The following is a 19,111-nucleotide window of genomic DNA, read 5'->3' on the forward strand; positions in this document are numbered from 1 at the left end:
ATATCATTCTTCTTAACTGTCTTACCACTTGCTATAGTATAAATGCATCATAGTTTACTTAGATGCCTATTGATGGAAATTTATTTTTAGTTTTCACTACAAAGAGTATACAGCAATGAACATCTTTGCTCACATTGCTTCTTGTTGACTTTCTTTCACCAAATCTTTTCTGTTACTAGTTCCAATTTTAATTCTGCCTCCATAGTTCATGATGACATTCTCTATTTCCAAGAAAATGATGTCATGTTTTACTCTCAATTCTCTATACTTCATATCTGTTTTTGTGTGTGGTTGAGAAGGCTAAAAGGCTAATTCCAATGTAACCCTGATGTTTGGGGGGCTAGCAATCTGAACCTGTGCAGTAACCTAATGTACATTCTTGATAACCTATAATTAAGTCACTGCCCCTTTCCCACAAACTGCTCTTGCAAGACCTGATACTTAAATGCTCACATTTTACAAAGGCCATAAACCATGAACCCCCAGAGGGGGTTATCAGCGCTGGTGCCAGGCCAGGTCCTTAGATATGGCCTCAAGGCTCCCATTCCAACACACGGGGCTTTTTGCAAACCCCATGAAAGGTCCGGAAGTCCCCATCCATATTTGGGGGGTCAAGAAACCAAAGGGAATAAAAGAAGGGCTTCCACCATACTGGTTTGCTCAGACTTTGGAGGCAACTTCTCTGAGACTGCCAGTGTAATAAAGCTGTGTAACTCCATTTCTCTAAGTGTCACTTGGGTTTCTTTGGTCTTCTACAACATGGGAGATGACAGATATAAAAAATGAAAAATACAAAGCCTCAAAAAAATCCCTGTATTTTTTATAAACAGATTAAAGTCAATAATTCAAAAAGAATATTATTTACAAACCTCCCAGGTACAGAATTGACTTAACTGCCTTGAGCAAAACAGACTTCCTTATAAAAAGTAATTTTCAGAAGTAGGTGCTTGCTCCACTTCCTTTAGAAAGGTATTTTTGCTTCACACAAATGGGTGTTGGCTTTTCCAGGTTATAAAATGAGACTCTTTGAGAGCTGAAATAGGCCCACAGAGATCAAAGCCATGTCTAAGGTCACAACTGGGTAGTGGATGACAAGCCAGGTTGAACACTCATTAAGGAGCATGAGTTTCTCTGAGAGGCAGATTGACATAGAGGAGAGAGTAATGATTGGACCTTACTGATAAGTCCAGGCCCTACTGATAAGAGGTCAACATGTCCATTTCTTAATCTTTAGGTAAACCATAAGATACTATCATATAGTTGCTAGTTGTGTTGCTTGTTGCCACATTGCTTGAAGTCTGTTAATTATTCAATTAGACAAATATTTCTTGATCATATACTACATTGTTTTTATTTTGGTAGCACTGGGTTAACAGTTGTGACTAAAATAGGCTTCCTGCCCTCCAGTTGTTTATTCTGATGGAGGGAAGATAGTGACTAAACAAACATTCATATATTCCAGGTACTGACAGGCAGTAGGTAATGTGTCTAAGCAATGTGTGACATCTTTTCAAAGTGCTTCCCACTGTCATAAATGGGGTCCTTTGAATAAGAGATGGTTAGGTACAAAGATAAAATCAATTTCCAAAAACATTTTAAAGGTAGAGAAGTCAAGTTGCAAAGCTTACCATCATTTCTATTGAGATTTTCCTACACAGGCAGCTGCCAAGGCCCTAGAGACAAAGAGAGACCCTAAAACTCCCCAGCCAAGTCATTATAGATGGGTCCCTGTCCATTGGTCAGTGGTCTTGTCAAGAATGACTACATCACTAGGGCTGCTTCAGAGCCACATTATTGGCTGCAAAGATGCAACCTTTTTAAGAGTGTTGGGCATGAGCCACCATGACCTTTATGGGGACCTCACAAAAGTCTTTCAGACCATAAGCAGCCAGTATTTTGTTGGCAGATGAGTGGCTTTAGATCCTAATTTTTCTAACAATGTTGAAGTTACTCCATGAATTGTCAGACTTAGGATTTAGAATTTCTCTGCCCCAGCACTACTAACTGAAAACACAAATAGTACCATCATAGCAAAGACTCATCTTAAATGTTAATTCCTCAGTGAGACCTCCCTGGTTACTCTATAAATAATGGCAACTGTTCCTCTCCCTAAAAGTTCCACCCCCTTCCCAATTCTTATTTTTCACTTTACTCCTTAGCACTAATCCCTATTTTATTGAAGCTCAGTGACTAATAACCACTAGAATGTAAAATCTCTGAGATCAAGTTTTAAACATTTTTTATTTTAGATATTGTTTTGTTCCCTGAACTAGAAAGAGGCACATGTAGGTGGTCAATAAATATATTCTGAGTATATAAATGAAAGAATGAACAAACAAATGAACAGTATCTAAGTATGGTTATGTTGATAATTTCTGTTGCCCAAAAAAGAAAGTCAAGAAAAGATGTCACCCTTTAGAAAAAATTGGAGATCATAACCTGAAATGTCTGCCAACCACTTCCTTAGAAAGAATGTTAGAGAATAGGAATTACAAACAAGACGTGAGGATAAAAAATGAAATGAATGGATCTTTAACCATAGCATGTGAGCTCTTTGGTTAACACAGTTCCCCAGAACCTCTTCACCTCTTTTTGTAACCAAGCACTTCCCTTCATGCTTTGACTTTAAACAAAGATTCACATTCCCAAAGATGTTGATAGACTCAAACGATCACATATCAAATAGAAACCATGAAGATGTTCAATAATGTGATGCCACAGCTTCCATCACAGTGGCCAGGAATTTCACAGAACTGCACCTTCACCACAGTACGTGCTGAACACTCTGTTCTAATAAAGCACCAGGAGGGAAACATATTGCAACGGTGGCATCACATGGACTTCTCTACAACCAATTTACCCTTTAGCAATGACTCTTAGTTTTGAAGGTCTGTTGTCAGAACAACACAAAGGAAGCACAGAAAATAGTTAAGAGAAATAGGTGGGGTGGGTGGGGTAAGAAGGGAAAACCCAATGAAGGCAAAGATGAAGGAACGCTAGGTATTTTATCTAAAAATACTTCATGGTTGCCCAAGACACATAAATAATTAACATCCTGTGGTCATTACATTTGTCATGCTTTCCAATCTCACTCTACACAATGATTACTTGTGATATTTCAGATTTTATTATGCCTATTTGAGAACTGAAATGGAGACCATTAGGGGACTTGCCCAAAGTCTCACCACTAGTAATTAGCAAAAGTAGAACAAAAACAAAAGTCTGACACCTGATCCAAAGCTCTTTCCACTGGTATTTACATGTTCCGTTTGGACTAAAATTAGCAAGAAATTTTCTATTTCATTAGCAAAGTAATTTGTAAATTTCTCCCATCAGATTTGTCACAAAAAGGATTAAGAACCACACAGCTATTTTGGTTTCATGTATTTAGAACAGTTTTCTCCTGACTTTTATGATTATGCCTCCTTATTTATAAAAAAATCTTTACACATACATCTCCAATACAGAACTATTTATAATATTTAAATATGCATAGCTATTCTAATGCATTATTCTATATAATAAAAGCCCAGCGACCAAAACAGTGGAACGACCAGAACACCACAGCCCCCAGGGAGTGGTTAGGGGCAATGAGGCAGGCAGGCAGGTGAGTGATTAGGGGCAATGAGGCAGGCAGGGAGAGGTGGTTAGGGCGATGAGGCAAGCAGGTGAGTGGTTAAGGGCAATGAGGCAGGCAGGCGAGTGGTTAGGGGCAATCAGGCAGGCAGGTGAGCAGTTAGGAGCCAGAGGTCCTGGATTGTGAGAGGGATGTCCGCAGCGGGATTGGGCCTAAACCGGCAGTCGGACACCCCCCAAAAGGTCCCGGGTTGCGAGAGGGTACAGGCCGGGCTAAGGGACACTTCCCCATGCACGAATTTTGTGCACTGAGCCTCTAGTATAATTATAAAGCATACATGAAAATAGCATTTGTTCTCACAGTGAATCATCTTGTATCCTAAAGGAATATACCCTCCACATTGGAGACCACTGCTTAAGTAAAGTTCAACTTAAAACCTTATACATAAAAATGTAATAACTAAAAATGGTATATATGAATATGATTAGATAACTAAGACTTAGAAAAATTATTCATACAAAAATTTACCTAAAGTAAGTGTAGGTACTTACACTTGAAAAGATGGCTAAATCCCCATGTTTGGGAAAAATAAAAAGAGAAGCCATATTAGAAAACAGCTGGCAGTTCCCCAAATGGTTAAACATACAGTTAACATTTGACCTAGCAATTCTACTCCTGGATATACCATGGTATACCAAGAGAAATGAAAGCATGTGTTTACACAAAAATTTGTACATGAATTTTTTTAAAAATATATTTTATTGATTTCAGAGAAAAAGGGAGGGGGAGAGAAAGATAGAAACATCAGTGTTGAGAGAAAATCATTGATCGGCTGCCTCCTGCACACCTCCTATTGCGGAACAAGCCCGCAACCTGGGCATGTGCCCTTAACTGGAATCAAACCCAGAACCCTTCAGTCTGCAGGCCGACGCTCTATCCACTGAGCCAAACCAGGTAGGGCTGTACATAAATGTTAATATGGATTAGAATAGGCAAATCCATAGAGACAAAATGTAGATCATTTTTTGCTTAGGGCAGGGAGAGGGGGATGGGAAGATAGGGAGTAACTGCTAAATGGTACAGAATATCTTTTTGAGGTTCTAAATGTTCTAAAACTACTGGTAATGATGGCACATATCTGTGAATGTACTTAAACCAATGAATTGTACACTTTAATTGGGTGAATTGTATGTTATGTGAGTTCTATCTGAATTTTAATAATGCTGTCAAAAAATGAAATGGGAAGAAGTACCCATCTCCCTTCAAAACAGTTTAGGAAGACTAGCAAGCACTGGTATTTCATAAGTTACAGATATTAAATGAGCATAAACTGTAAATCAGGCTGTGAACAAAAGCATTGAAAGTTAAAAGGGGAAATAGAGAATAAATGAAAGCTGTGGACTTCAGAAGAAAGATTCATTTGATATGAACCCCAAGAAGGAAATTATCTGCTGAGAAGGTCTTCCTATGGTCAATCGAGGGCCCAAATTTTGTGAATAATAGGAGCCTAGATGGCCCTAGAGCCATTTGCTGACAAGGGATTCTCATGCACTCTCTACACCAGGAAGATCCTCAGACTGAACCCTCAATTCCCACACTATACCCTGCTTGTTTACGCCACATGAGTCAACTATTATAAGGTAGTTCCTAGTTTCCTCTTTATGACCAAGGGACTTAGGCCAGCCACATCCAAACAGAACAGCACACACTGGATGCCTCATTTACCAAAAACAGACCTAATTGGGAACTTTGGTGGGAACTTTGGCTATAAAAGGCTTGGTTGAATGCAATTTAGGTTTCTACATAAATCTTGAGCTATAGCTCCTTTTCCTCAAATAAAATGCTTTTTATTCTTTACTAGAGGCCTGTTGCACGAAATTCGTGCACTGGGGCGGGGGGGGGGGCGGTGTCTCTCAGCCTAGTTCTCAGGGAATGTCCAACTGACGGCCCCCTGTAGGGAGCGGGCCTAAGCCAGCACTCAGACATCCTTAGCACTGCCATGGAGGCAGGAAAGGTTCCCGCCACCACCACTGCGCTCGCCAGCCGTGAGCCCAGTTTCTGACTGAGAGGTGCTCCCCCTGTGGGAGCACACTGACCACCAGGGGGCAGCTTCTGTGTTGAGTGCATCATAGCGACCAGTTGTTCCACTGTTTGGTCGATTTGCATATTAGCCTTTTATTATATAGGACTATAGTCTAAAGTTAATTTTGATATACAAAGGAATACTTAATAAATGTGCCTAACACAGATATAGAGAAGCGAGAGGAAATAGAAGTGAAAATGCCACAGCAGCACCATCTAGAAAAATAAAAATAAAAAACAAGGGCTGGTAAAGACAGATCATCAGCATGATGGCCAGTAATGACTGGCCACTGACTGTAAAACCCTACACTAAGGGCTTCAAGCATCCTTCCTCACCTTGAAACCAGCACTGCAAAGAAGGTTCTGCTGGTCCTGATTTGTAGATGGGAAACAAAGTCAAAGAGGTTCAGTATCATGGTTGTTTGGTTAAGTGCTTATCTTTTAGAAATATATTCAGAAGTATTTAAAAATAATTTACAGAATTTCTTGAATTTGCTTTAAAATAACACAGTGAGAAGTTCTGGTGGTGAATATGGATAAAACACAATTGATCATATTGATAAATGTTGAAGATGGGAAAAGGGTACTTGTTTACTATTCTGTCTACTTTTCAGCTTGAAATTTTCCATTAGAAAATTCCCTAAGTTTAAGAAAACAAAAACAAAACACAACATTTACTATATCTGTCCATGTATACTTAAGTTACCTCTCTGACCTCTTTACCTATTACCTCTACACTCCTCCATCTCTATACCCCTCCTGCAACCCCTTTTGCCTTCTTCCACCCATCTTTATTCAAATTTATTCAGATTGAGATTCACCATCACCCTTTTTAACACTGTTTCCCTACAGATATACACTATCCTCATTTACTGTACCTATTTTATTATGCCTTATTTTTTATAGCACTCATCTTCTAGTATCTTACCCATCATCATCAATTTATAACTGATACATGGCATTTACTATGTGTCTGTCACTGTTCTAAATTTTCTATATACACACAACCTATGATCCTAACAACCTAGGATATCACTATATTCATTTTATAGATAAGAAACTGAGGCACAGCTAGTATGTGGGGACAGTTTACACCCAGCTAGTTTTGCTCCCAAGTCTACAGTCTTACCCAAAACAGCACAGGGGTGAAGCGAAGACAATGTCAAAAAGCACCAAGCACAGAGTAGCTGCTGAGAATCTAGCAATATCACTGCCATTGACATGCTTATCTCACTCATCCCAAATATCACAGAGAACAAGTCAAAACTAAGAGTGAGCAACCAAAAACAAAACAAAACAAAACAAAAATAACCCCAGGAGATCCCAACATAGTCGCCAGCAGGATGGCAGGGAGGGAGAAAGTATGAGTGAGTAAAAGTGTAAGAGGGGAGTGTGTGGGCATATGTGGTGTGTGTGTGGGAGAGTGAGGGAGAGTTAGATCTCACATAAGTCTCAGGGGCTGGCAAATCAGGCTCTCCTGGATGCAGAGACCCTGCTACTGCCACAGGCATTTCCAGACCAGTACAGCTCTGGCAGGGAGCCCAGGTCATCTTGAAGAGGGGAGCTGGAAAAGCCAGGAACACAGCCACACCAACACCCATACTGTCCTCGGACAACACCCTAAACTCATGCAGTGAGCTGCTGGTCAGCCATAACTTGCAAGGGATGACTGCCACACCCCTGCAGTGAGTGGCATGCTACCTTGCCTCGGGCTCCCAGACATTCACAGTGAGTACACACCAGAGAGAATTCTTGCACCTCCCTGCACTACGCTAAAGGACCCTGTGTTCCAGGATCCCGCTCTTTCAGACACAACACTGAGTTCACACCAGGGAGACCCCACATCCCCCCCTGCCCAGGCCTCTGCTGATGGTCCAGCTGGAAACACCTGGCACAGCGCCCCACCCAGACCCCATGACCACACTGATGGTGCAAGTCAGAGGTACCCAGCGTGGCACCCCACCCAGGCCCTAGGACCTCACTAAATGTGTGAGCCAGAAGCACCCAGCACCCCACCCAGGCCCCAGGGCCATGCTAAATGTGTGAGCCAGAGGCCCCTGGAGCCCCAACCAGGCCCCAGGACCGAGCTGATGGTGTGAGACGAGGTACCTGGTTCAGGACCCTGCTCAGGCCCCAGGACCATGCTGATGGTGTGAGCCTGAAGGACCTAGGGCACCACCCTTTCCTGGGCACCAGCTCCGTGCAGTGAATTGCATGCCAGAAGTCACTGGGACCTCATAGGGAATCCCACACCAGAGAAATTGTGCACGAGCCCCTACAAACCCCCAGCATCTGCAACAGACAACTGAGGGACCAGGCATGTGGAGGAAGGGAGTAAAACTCAGAGCAGAGACAATAAAGGCATGAGACTCAAGGCAGACCCAACCTCTGGGCTAAGGATCCCTGGACCATTGGACCACTAGGGGCTTCAACCTCTCGGACCTCAAGCAGGTTTCCCAAGGCCAGAAAGAGAGAGCTACTCACATTACATAGAAACAAATACAAAGGGACAGCAAAAATGTGGAGACAAAAAAACAATGCCCAAAGGAAAGAAAAGGAGGAATTGCTCAAAAAGGAACTAAATGAAATGGAGGCAAGCAATTTGTGAGAAAGAATTCAGAGTAATGGTTATAAGGATGCACAAATGTCTGGAAAGAAATATACCAACATATGTAAGAAACAAAAGGAAATGAAGAATGACATAGCTGCAATAAAGGACACAATGAAAGGTTTCAACCACAGACTAAAAGAACCCGAGGACCAAATCAGTAAGTTAGAAGACAGGGTAGGAAAAAATCACCCAATCTGAACAGGATTTGGTGGTGGTGGTGGGGGGGGGGGGTTGGGGGAGATTAAAAAGCAGGAGAGTTTAAATGAAAAGAAGCAACATTCACATAATAGAAATGCCAGAAGGAGAAGAAGCTGATCAAGGAATAGAAAACCTATTTGAAGAAATAATGACAGAACAGTTCCCTGACTTGGGGAAGAAAAAAGTGACACCGCACAGAGAGTCCCAAACAAGATAAACCCCAAAAGTCCCACACTAAGACATGTAATTACAATGGCAAATGGTAATGACAAAGAAAGAATTTTAAGGACTGCAAGAGAGAGACAGAAAGTTACCTACAAGGAATCTCCCATTAGACTATCAAATGATTTCTCAACAGAAACACATCAGGCCAGAAGGGAAGGGAATTAAATATACAAAGTGATGAAAACCAAGCGACTGAATCCAAGAATACTATACCGAGCAAGACTATCATTCAAAATTGAGGGTGAAATCAGGAACTTCATAGATAAAAACAGGCAAAGGGAGTTTATTACAACCAAACCAGCAAGAAATACTAAAAGGATTGGTGTAAGAAGGAGGAATAGAAAGAGAGGGAGAAACACAGACATAAAGGAGAAAAATGGCAACAAATAAGTACCTATCAACAATAACCTTAAAAGTAAATGGATTAAATACCCCAATCAAAATACATAGAGTGGCAGAATGGATAAGAATACATGACTGATATATATGTTATCTACAAGAGACACACCTCAGAACAAAAGACTCACACAGACTGAAAGAGAAGGGATGGAAAAAAAATTTCAGGCAAATGAAAATGAAAAGAAAGCTGGGCTCGCAATACTTATATCTGACAAAATAGACCTCAAAGTGAAGGCCATAACAAGAGATAAGGAAGGCCATTTCATATAAAAGGGATCCATACAACAAGAGGATATAACTCTGATAAAATATATGCACCCAATAGAGGAGCACCCCAATACATAAAAAAAAAAAATTCTAGAAGAGATCACAGGTGAGATGGACAACAATATAATCATAGTAGGATACTTTAATACCCCATTGATATCACTGGATAAATTTTCTAGGCAAAAACTTCAACAAGGAAACAACAATTGACATCTTCAGAACATTTCACACCAAAGCTACAGAATATACATTCTTCTCAAGTGCACATGGGATATTTTCAAATATAAACCACATGTTAGGACAGAGGCTAAGTCTCTACAAATTAAAGAAGGTTGAAATTATATCAAGCATACTCTCTGATCACAATGGCATAAAATTAGAAATCACCTACAATACTAGTAAAAACAAGCAAACACATAGAGGTTAAATAGCAAGCTATTAAACAAAGAAGAAATAATAAACATCCTGGAAACAAAAGAAAATGAAAACACAACACTCAAACTCTCTGTGACACAGCAAAAACAGTCCTCAAAAAACAAGAAAAACTGGTAATACGTTATCTAACCTTACAACTTAAAGAATTAGAAAGAGAGCAACAAGAAAAGCCCACAGTAAGTATGAGGTGTCCCAAAATTCACGCAAGAAGTAATTTTGATAGAAAACACAGGTTTATAATTAAAAATTGTAAATTTTTTATTGATTCATAAAGGATATAGTATAGGGTTATATATGGAATAGCAGATCGGGTAAATGGCCTCCACAGCTTTTCTAGCACATATGCACGCTTTTGTTGAAATTTTCCATGACCGTTTTGCATAAATGTGGCTGAATTTCGTTGATACAGCACTCAATTTCCTCCTTCAAGGTGTGGGTGGTTGTGGGCTTGTTGGCATAAACCTTAGACTTCAAAAAACCCCAAAGAAAAATGTCCAACAGTGTTAAATCACATGATATGGGCAGCCAATTCTGGGAAATTAAATGACCAGGAAATGACTCATGCAGTAATTGAATTGTTTCTCAGGCTGTATGGCATGTGGCACCATCTTGTTGAAACCACATGTCGTCCACATCCATATCTTGCAATTTAGGCACAAAAAACTGGATTATCATGTCACAATAGCGAGCACCAGTAACTGTTATTGCCTGAACAGCCGTATTTCGGTCATGAAAAATTTCAACAGAAGAATGCGTATGTGCCAACAAAGCCTTGGAGGCCATTTAAGTGATATGCTATTTCATATGTAACCCTATACTGTATCCTTTATGAATCAATAAAAAATTTACAATTTTTAATTATAAACCTGTGTTTTCTATCAAAATTACTTCTTGCGTGAATTTTGGGACACCTCAACCTTTAGAAGGAAGAAAAATAATAAAGATCAGAGTGGAGAGGAGAAACTAAGATGGCGGCATAGGGAAACACCAAAATTGCTGCCTCCTACAACAACTTCAAAACACAATAAAAAGACAAAATGGACATCATCCAGAACTTACAGGAAGGCTGGCGGAGTGGAAATTCTACAACTAGAAGGAAAGAGAAAAGCACATTGAGGGTCAGGAGCTGTGGAAGTAAAGTGCAAAGGTACGGAGGCTCAAGATTGCGCGGAAAGGGGCTGGTACCTGAGGACTCGGCTGTCTTTTTGAATCGGGAGGGAGTCACAAGCTCCCGACTGCTCTGAACTCTGGTTCTGGGAAGTCTCTGGGGACCCAGGACTCATATGGGGAGAAACTGGACTGTCTGGCAGCGGGCAGAACTCGGAACTGGAGGGCGGCTTTCCCTCAGAGGTGCTTGCAGCAATTAAATTATCAGGACACTGAGACGTGCGCAGCCCCTTAGGGCAGGGCTGAGAATCCGCCATAGTTCCTTGCTCCGCCCTTTGATTCCCTGAGACCCCGCCCCACCCAGGCTGCAGCAGAGGCTTTTGCATATGAATGTCCTGGCCCTTTGCAACCTGAAAATTACCTAACAAACTGCAGCTGGGCCACAGACCCAGAACTTCCAAGAGAAGGCCCAAGGCCCCACAGCAGCTTGCATTGCTTCACAGCTGGGCCTCATCAGGGCACCTCCAAACTCCAAAAAGGGAAGGGGAATCTGCAGTTCTCTTCATAGCGCCTGCTGGGTAACCTCCAAGAGCCAGTGTACCCAGTGGTGAGAGGGGGACCATCTGGATTACAACCCCTCAGATCCATAAGGGACACAATCAGCAGGAAGACTCAGTGAGCACCAAAGCCCCACTGAAGCAAGTCTTGCCCCAGAAGGGTGTCTTCAGCACAGAAGTTCTCCCACTGCAGACACAGCCGATTCTCACTGCCAATTGGCCTAGAGGTCAGTTCCTCCCAGTGATCCTACAACAATCAAGGCATAACTACAACAAGATTGTGCACAAAGCCCACAAGAGGGTGCACCAAGAGTGTCCACCTCAGGTAACTGGGGAGGCTGAGCCACTGGGCCCTACAGGACACCTAGGACACAAAACCACTCTATCAACACAGGGAAGCATAAAAAATGTGGAGACAAAGAAACAGGTCACAAATGGCAGAAATGGAGGAAAGCAAACGACTGGATATAGAGTTCAAAACCACCTTTATAAGGTTTTTCAAGAATTTTATGGAAACTGCCGATAAATTTAGTGAGACCCTGGAGGATATGAAAAAAGACCAACTAGAAATTAAGCATACACTGACTGAAATAAAGAATAATATACAGAGATCCAACAGCAGACAAGAGGATCCCAAGAATCAAATCAAAGATTTGAAATACAAAGAAACAAAAAATACCCAACTGAAAAAGAAAAAAGAAAAAAGATTCCAAAAATATGAAGATAGTGTAAGGAGCCTCTGGGAAAACTTCAAGCATACCAACATCAGAATTATAAGGATACCAGAAGAAGAGAGAGGGCAAGATATTGAAAACCTATTTGAAGAAATAATGACAGAAAACTTCCCCTACCTGGTGAAAGAAATAGACTTACAACTCCAGGAAGCGCAGAGAACCCCAAACAAAAGGAACCCAAAGAGGACCACACCAAGACACATCATAATTAAAATGCCAAGAGCAAAAGACAAAGAGAGAATCTTAAAAGCAGCAAGAGAAAGACAGTCAGTTACCTACAAGGGAGTACCCATACGACTGTCAGCTGATTTCTCAACAGAAACTATGCAGGCCAGAAGAGAGTGGCAAGAAATATTCAAAGTGATGAATAGCAAGAACCTACAACCAAGATTACTTTATCCAGCAAAGCTATCATTCAGAATAGAAGGTCAGATAAAGAGCTTCACAGATAAGAAAAAGCTAAAGGAGTTCATCACCACCAAACCAGCATTATATGAAATGCTGAAAGGTCTTCTTTAAGAAGAGGAAGAAGAAAAAGGAACTCTTACCATTTGCCACAGCATGGATGGAACTGGAGAGCGGATAAATACCACATGATCTCACTCATTTGTGGAATATAATGAACAACATAAACTGATGAACAAGGACTTATCCAAAGACGGAGAGGCATTGATTGGACTGTCGGACCTTGGAGGGAAGGTAGGGGAGGGTGGGGGTAAGGGGGAAAGATCAACCAAAGGACTTATATGCAAGCATATAGGCCTAACCAATGGACACGGACAACGGGGGGGGGGGGGGGGGCATGAGCGGGGGTGGGGGGCGGGTAATGTGGGGATAAGGACACATATGTAATATCTTAATCAATAAAAAATATATTTAAAAATAAAAAAAAGATCAGAGTGGAAATAAATGACATAGAGACTAAAAAAAAAAAAAGCAATACAAAAGATCAATAGGACCAAAAGCTAGTTCTTTGAAAGGATAAACAAAATTGATGAACCTCTAGCCAGACTCACTAAGAAACAGAGAGGATCCAAATAAACAAAATCAGAAAGAAAGAGGTGAAGTAACAATCGACACCAGAAAAATACAAAGGAATGTAAAAAAAAAATGAGGAACAACTCTATACCAACAAACTGGAAAACCTAGACAAAATGGACATATTCCAAAAAAAAGTGCAATCTTCCAAAACTCAATCAGGAAGAATCAGAAAAACCTGAATAGGCTGATAACTACTGATGAAATTGAAGCAGGAATAAAAAAAAAATAAAAAAAACTTCCAGAAAACAAAACCCCTGGTCTGGATGGCTTCACAGGGAGTTTGACCAAACATTCAAATTAGAATTAACACATGCACTCCTCAGACTATTCCAAAAATGTTCAAGAGGAAGGAACACTTCCAAGCTCTTTTTATAAAGCCAGTATTACCCTAATCCCCAAACCAGATAAAAGCACTACAAAGAAAGATCATTACAGGTCAATATTCCTAATGAACATAGATGGTAAAATCCTCAACAAAATATTAGCAAGTCACATCCAGCAATACATTAAAAAGATCAGAAACCATCACCAAGTGGGACTTATTCCAGGGATGCAAGGCTAGTACAATATCTACAAATCTATAAACGTGATATATCACATAAGCAAACTGAACGACAAAAAGCATATGATCATATCAATTGATGCAGAAAAGGTATTTGACAAAAACCAACACCCTTTTTTTATTGTTGTCTTTAAATATATTTTTATTTATTTCAAAGAGGAAGGGAGAGGTAGAAAGAGATAGAAATATCAATGATGATGAGGGAATCATTGATCGGTTGTCTCCCTCACACCCCCTACTGGGGATCAAGCCCATAACCCAGGCATGTGTCCTTGCATTAATGGAACCTGGAACCCTTCAGTCCGAAGGCTGACGCTCCATCCATTGAGCCAAACCAGCCAGAGCCCAACACACTATTTTGATAAAACTCTCAGCAAAGTGGAAATAGAGGTATCATACTTCAACATAATAAAAGACTTATATGACAAACCTACAGCCAATATCATACTCAATGGGTAAATACTAAAACCATTTCCCCTAAGAACAGGAATAAGACAGGGATGCCCACTTTCACCACTCCTGTTCGACATAGTACTGGAAGTGCTAGCCATAGCAAAGAGGCAATAAGAAGAAATAACAGGCATCTAAACTGGAAAAGAAGAAGTAAAACTGTTATTATTTGTAGATGACATGATATTGTACATAAAAAAACCATAAAGACTCCATCAAAAAACTACTAGATTTAATATATGAATTTGGCAACATAGCAGGTTACAAAATTAACTCCTAGAAATCTATGGCATTTTTATACACCAATAATGAACTCACAGAAAGAGAAACTAAACAAGCAATCCCATTTACCATTGCAACAAAAAAAAAAAAATTAAGATACCTAGGAATAAACTTAACTAAGGAGATAAAAGACCTGTGCTTGAAAAACTACAGGATTCTGAAAAAGAGATAGAGAAAGATATAAATACATGGAAGATTATATCATGTTCATGATTTGGTAGAATCAACATCATTAAAATGTTCATACTACCCAAAGCAATCTATAGATTCAATGCAATCCCCATTAAAATAACAACAGCATATTTCACAGACCTAGAACAAACTCTCAAAAAATTTATATGGAATAAAAAAAAGACCCCAAATAGCTGCATCAATCAAGAAAGAAGAGCAAAATTGGAGGGATCACAATACCATAAATCAAGTTATATTACAAAGCCACTGTAATCAAAACAGTCTGGTACTGGCACAAGAACAGATATATGAACCAATGGAACAGAATAGAGATCAACCCAAGCCATTATGCTCAATTAATATTTGACAAAAGAGGCAAGAGCATACAATGGAGTCAAGACAGTCTCTTCAATAAATGGTGTTGGGAAAATTGGACAGATACATGCAAAAAAATGAAACTAGACTGCCAAATTAAACCATACATAAAAATAAACTCAAAATGGATTAAAGACTTAAATATAAAAAGGGAAGCCATAAAAATCTTAGAAGACTCCATAGGCAGCAACATATCTCATAGCAATATGTTTACCGATACATCTCCTAGACAGTGGTCAACAAACTCATTAGTCAACAGAGCCAAATATCAACAGTACAACGATTGAAATTTCTTTTGAGAGCCAAATTTTTTAAACTTAAACGATATAGTTGGTACATTGTTATTAACTTAACTAGGGTACTCCTAAGGCTTAGGAAGAGCCACACTCAAGGGGCCAAAGAGCCACATGTGGCTTGTGAGCCGCAGTTTGCTGACCATGGTTAGGACAATGGAAACTAAGAATAAAATAAACAAATGGGACTACATCAAAATAAAAAGCTTCTGACAGCAAAAGAAACCATCAACAAAACAAGAGAGCCCACTGCATGGGAGAACATATTTGTCAATGTTACTTCTGAGAAGGGTTTAATCTCTAAAATTTATAGGAAACTCATACAACTTAACAAAAGGAAGACAAACAACCCAATTTAAAAAATGGGCAAATGACCTAAATAGACACTTCTTGAAAGTAGACATACAGAAGGCCAAGAGACATATGAAAAAATGCTCAAAGTTACTAATCATCAAAAAGGTGCAAATTAAAACTACAATGACATATCACCTCACACCTGTCTGAGTGGCTACCATCGACAAATCAACAAATGACAAGGGCTGGCGAGGATGTGGAGAAAAGGGAACCCTACTACACTGCTGGTGGTAATGCAGACTGGCGCAGCCACTATGGAAAACAGTATGGAGTTTCCTCAAAATTTAAAAATGGAACTCCTATTTGACCCAGTGATCCCAATTCTAGGAATATATCCTAAGAGATTTGAAAAACCAATGAGAAAGAATGTATGCACCCCGTTGTTCATAGTAGTGCAATTTACAATAGCTAAGATTTTGAAACAACCTAAGTGCCCATCAGCAGATGAGTGGATTAAATAACTGTGGTACATCTACACAATGGAATACTATACTACTGTAAAAAAGAAAGAACTCTTACCATTTGCAACAGCATGGATGGACCTGGAGAGCATTATGCTAAGTGAAATAAGTCAGTCAGAGAAAGATAAGTATGACATGATCTCACTCATTTGTGGAATATAATAAACATAACATAAACTGATGAGCAAAAATAGATCCAGAGACATAGAAACATCGAACCGATCATCAAACCTCAAGAGGGAACGCAGGAGAGGGTCTTGGGCGGGGGAGGGGGGTATTTGGGAAGGAGAAGGGTAAGAGATCAAAGAATTTGTATGCATATAAGCATAACCAATATAACCAATGGACACAGACAATAGAGGGGTGAAGGCCTGGGCTTGGAGGTGTGGGCGGGTTTGAAGAGGTCAATGGGTGGGGAAGGGGACATATGTAATACTTTAAACAATACAATTTTTTAAAAATAATCCTATCTAATAAAAGAGAAAGATGGTAATTAGCGTACGACCGCTACCTTTCCCATTGGCTAATCAGGGCAATATGCAAATTAACTGCCAGCCAAGATGGCGGCCGGCAGCCAGGCAGCTGATGCGAACAGGGAGGCTTGCTTGCTTCAGTGACGGAGGACTCCAACGTTCCCCACCTGACTTGCCGGCCTCTCAGCTGCAACTCTAAGCAACTATGTTGCAAATATAGAAGCTAAAAAACCCCCAGAAACCTGCTTTACTCAGGCGGGCTTCAGCCAGCTGGACCACAACATTGTATCAAATACAGACGGTAAACAAAGGCCAAAAACCTGTTTTCAGCAGCCAAGGCCTCAGAGCTAAAGCTGGCCCAGAATAAAAAAAGAAAAAAGAAAAAAAGGAGCGGTTGGGAGCTTCAGTCACCCATCAGCCTGAAAACGGCCCTCAGCCCCTCAGCCAGACTGGCCAGGCACCCCAGTGGGGACTCCCACCCTGATCCAGGACACCCTTCAGGGCAAACCAGGCAGCCCCCACCCATGCACCAGGCCTCTATTCTATATAGTAAAAGGGTAATATGCCTCCCGGCACCAGGATCAGCGAAGCGGAGAGACCTCCCGGCACCGGGATCAGCGTGACAGGTAGCACCCAAACGCCCTGATCGCCTTGCGGCTCTGTGTGTGACAGGGTGCAGCGCCCTAACCCCCTGATCGGCCCTGCTCTGTGTGTGACAGGGTGCATTGCCCCAACCCCCTGATCGGCCCTGCTCTGTGGGTGATAGAGGGCGGGGCCCCCAACCCCCACCCCCATGGGCCCTGCTCTGTGTGTGACGGGGTAGAGCCATAACCTCCCCATCGGCCCTGCCCTGAGTGTGACAGTGGCGGCGCCCCAACCCCCTGATCGGCCCTGCTCTGTGGGTGATAGAGGGCGGCGCCCCAACTCCCCTATTGGCCCTACTCTGTGCGTGACAAGGGGGAGCTCCTCAAACCCCTGATCAGCCCTGCTCTGTGCATGACAGGGGGTGGCACCGCAACCTCCCCATCGACCCTGCCTTGAGTGTGACAGCGGACGGTGACCCAACCCCCCAATCGGCCCTACCCTGAGCGTGACTGAGGGTGGCATCACAACCTCCCGATCGCCCTGTTCTGTGCATGACAGGGGGGGCGCCCCAACTCCCCAATCAGCCCTGCTCTGAGCCCGACCAGGGGCTGCACCTAGGGATTGGGCCTGCCCTCTGCCACCCGGGAGCAGGCCTAAGCCAGCAGGTCGTTATCTCCCAAGGGGGTCCCAGACTGTGAGAGGGCACAGGCTGGGCTGAGGGACCCCCCTCCCCCCCGAGTGCACAAATTTTTGTGCACCGGGCCTCTAGTAAATAAATAAAATCATAATTTTATATGTGAAAATAAAATAAAAATAAATACTGCATTAAAAAAAAACCCACAGATTTTATATAGGTACTAGGGCAGTTTAAATTGAAACCAAAATATGGCCCACTTGAAATGAATAAAACTAAAAAAAAAAAGACCATACCCTTTTATGTAATGATGTTTACTTTGAATTTATATTAGTTCACACAAACACTCCATCCATGCTTTTGTTCCGGCCCTCTGGTCCAGTTTAAGAACCCATTGTGGCCCTCGAGTCAAAAAGTTTGCCCACCCCTGTTCCAGAGCATTTAGTGGCATCCTTCAGGCCACCCCTATGTGTGGGATTAAACATAATACAGAAGTTAAAAAAAGAGTCCCAATTTTAATTTTTATATCAGTCTGAGAGAAATTAATTATTAGCCCTGTCATCTTGGGCAAGGCTCTCTGCTTCAGTTTCTTTACAGGATTATTGTGAGAACTAGATGAATTGTATCATGCATATCTCAGTCTGACACACAATATACTATAAAATTTAGCTTTATTATCACCATCAGTGTGATTTTATAAAGACTTACAGTTTAGTTTAAGTCAGCATAATTAAGGAGAACTAGTTTTATTTACCAACCTCTTAACTGATGGATTCTTCAACTCCTGTTTGCTAATCAAAATGGAAAAAACAATCAGAAGCCTTATTTGGAATCATGGTAAGATACAATATGACACACAGGCACTAGTATCGCTCATGTTTATAATCTCTGGCAGGCTGGACATACTTATCTAAAAATAATTGCTTAAATTTTAACAGTAACACATCCAACCATGTGAATCTCATTTCCATATCAATCTAAATTTAGTAATGAGGGAAACTATTCAAAGTTGTCAATGCTATTATTATTTGTATGCTTTCAGATGGGGGGGTGTAATACTCTTTCTGGAGCACTCGACTTATCTTCCTCTAAAGACCATTCAAATGAAAATGACATTCTTGATATTTATCCTTGGCTCTGACAGAATCTTCCATGTCAGAAATCACGAACTCCAACTTCAGAAAGCAAGCAATATTTTCAGAGTTAAACAGGTCTCACGAACGACATGTCTAATCAAA

The 19,111-nt window shown here is 41.1% G+C and overlaps 1 protein-coding gene across 6 annotated transcripts in view; it reads right to left on the reverse strand.

The window, feature by feature from the left end:
- Positions 1–19,111, reverse strand: part of RUBCNL (rubicon like autophagy enhancer) — a 78,116-nt gene that overhangs the window by 56,677 nt on the left and 2,328 nt on the right. The window lies entirely within an intron of this gene.

This window comes from Myotis myotis, unplaced genomic scaffold (assembly GCF_014108235.1).
Source record: "Myotis myotis isolate mMyoMyo1 unplaced genomic scaffold, mMyoMyo1.p scaffold_m19_p_3, whole genome shotgun sequence".
In the NCBI taxonomy this organism is placed as follows: domain Eukaryota; kingdom Metazoa; phylum Chordata; class Mammalia; order Chiroptera; family Vespertilionidae; genus Myotis; species Myotis myotis.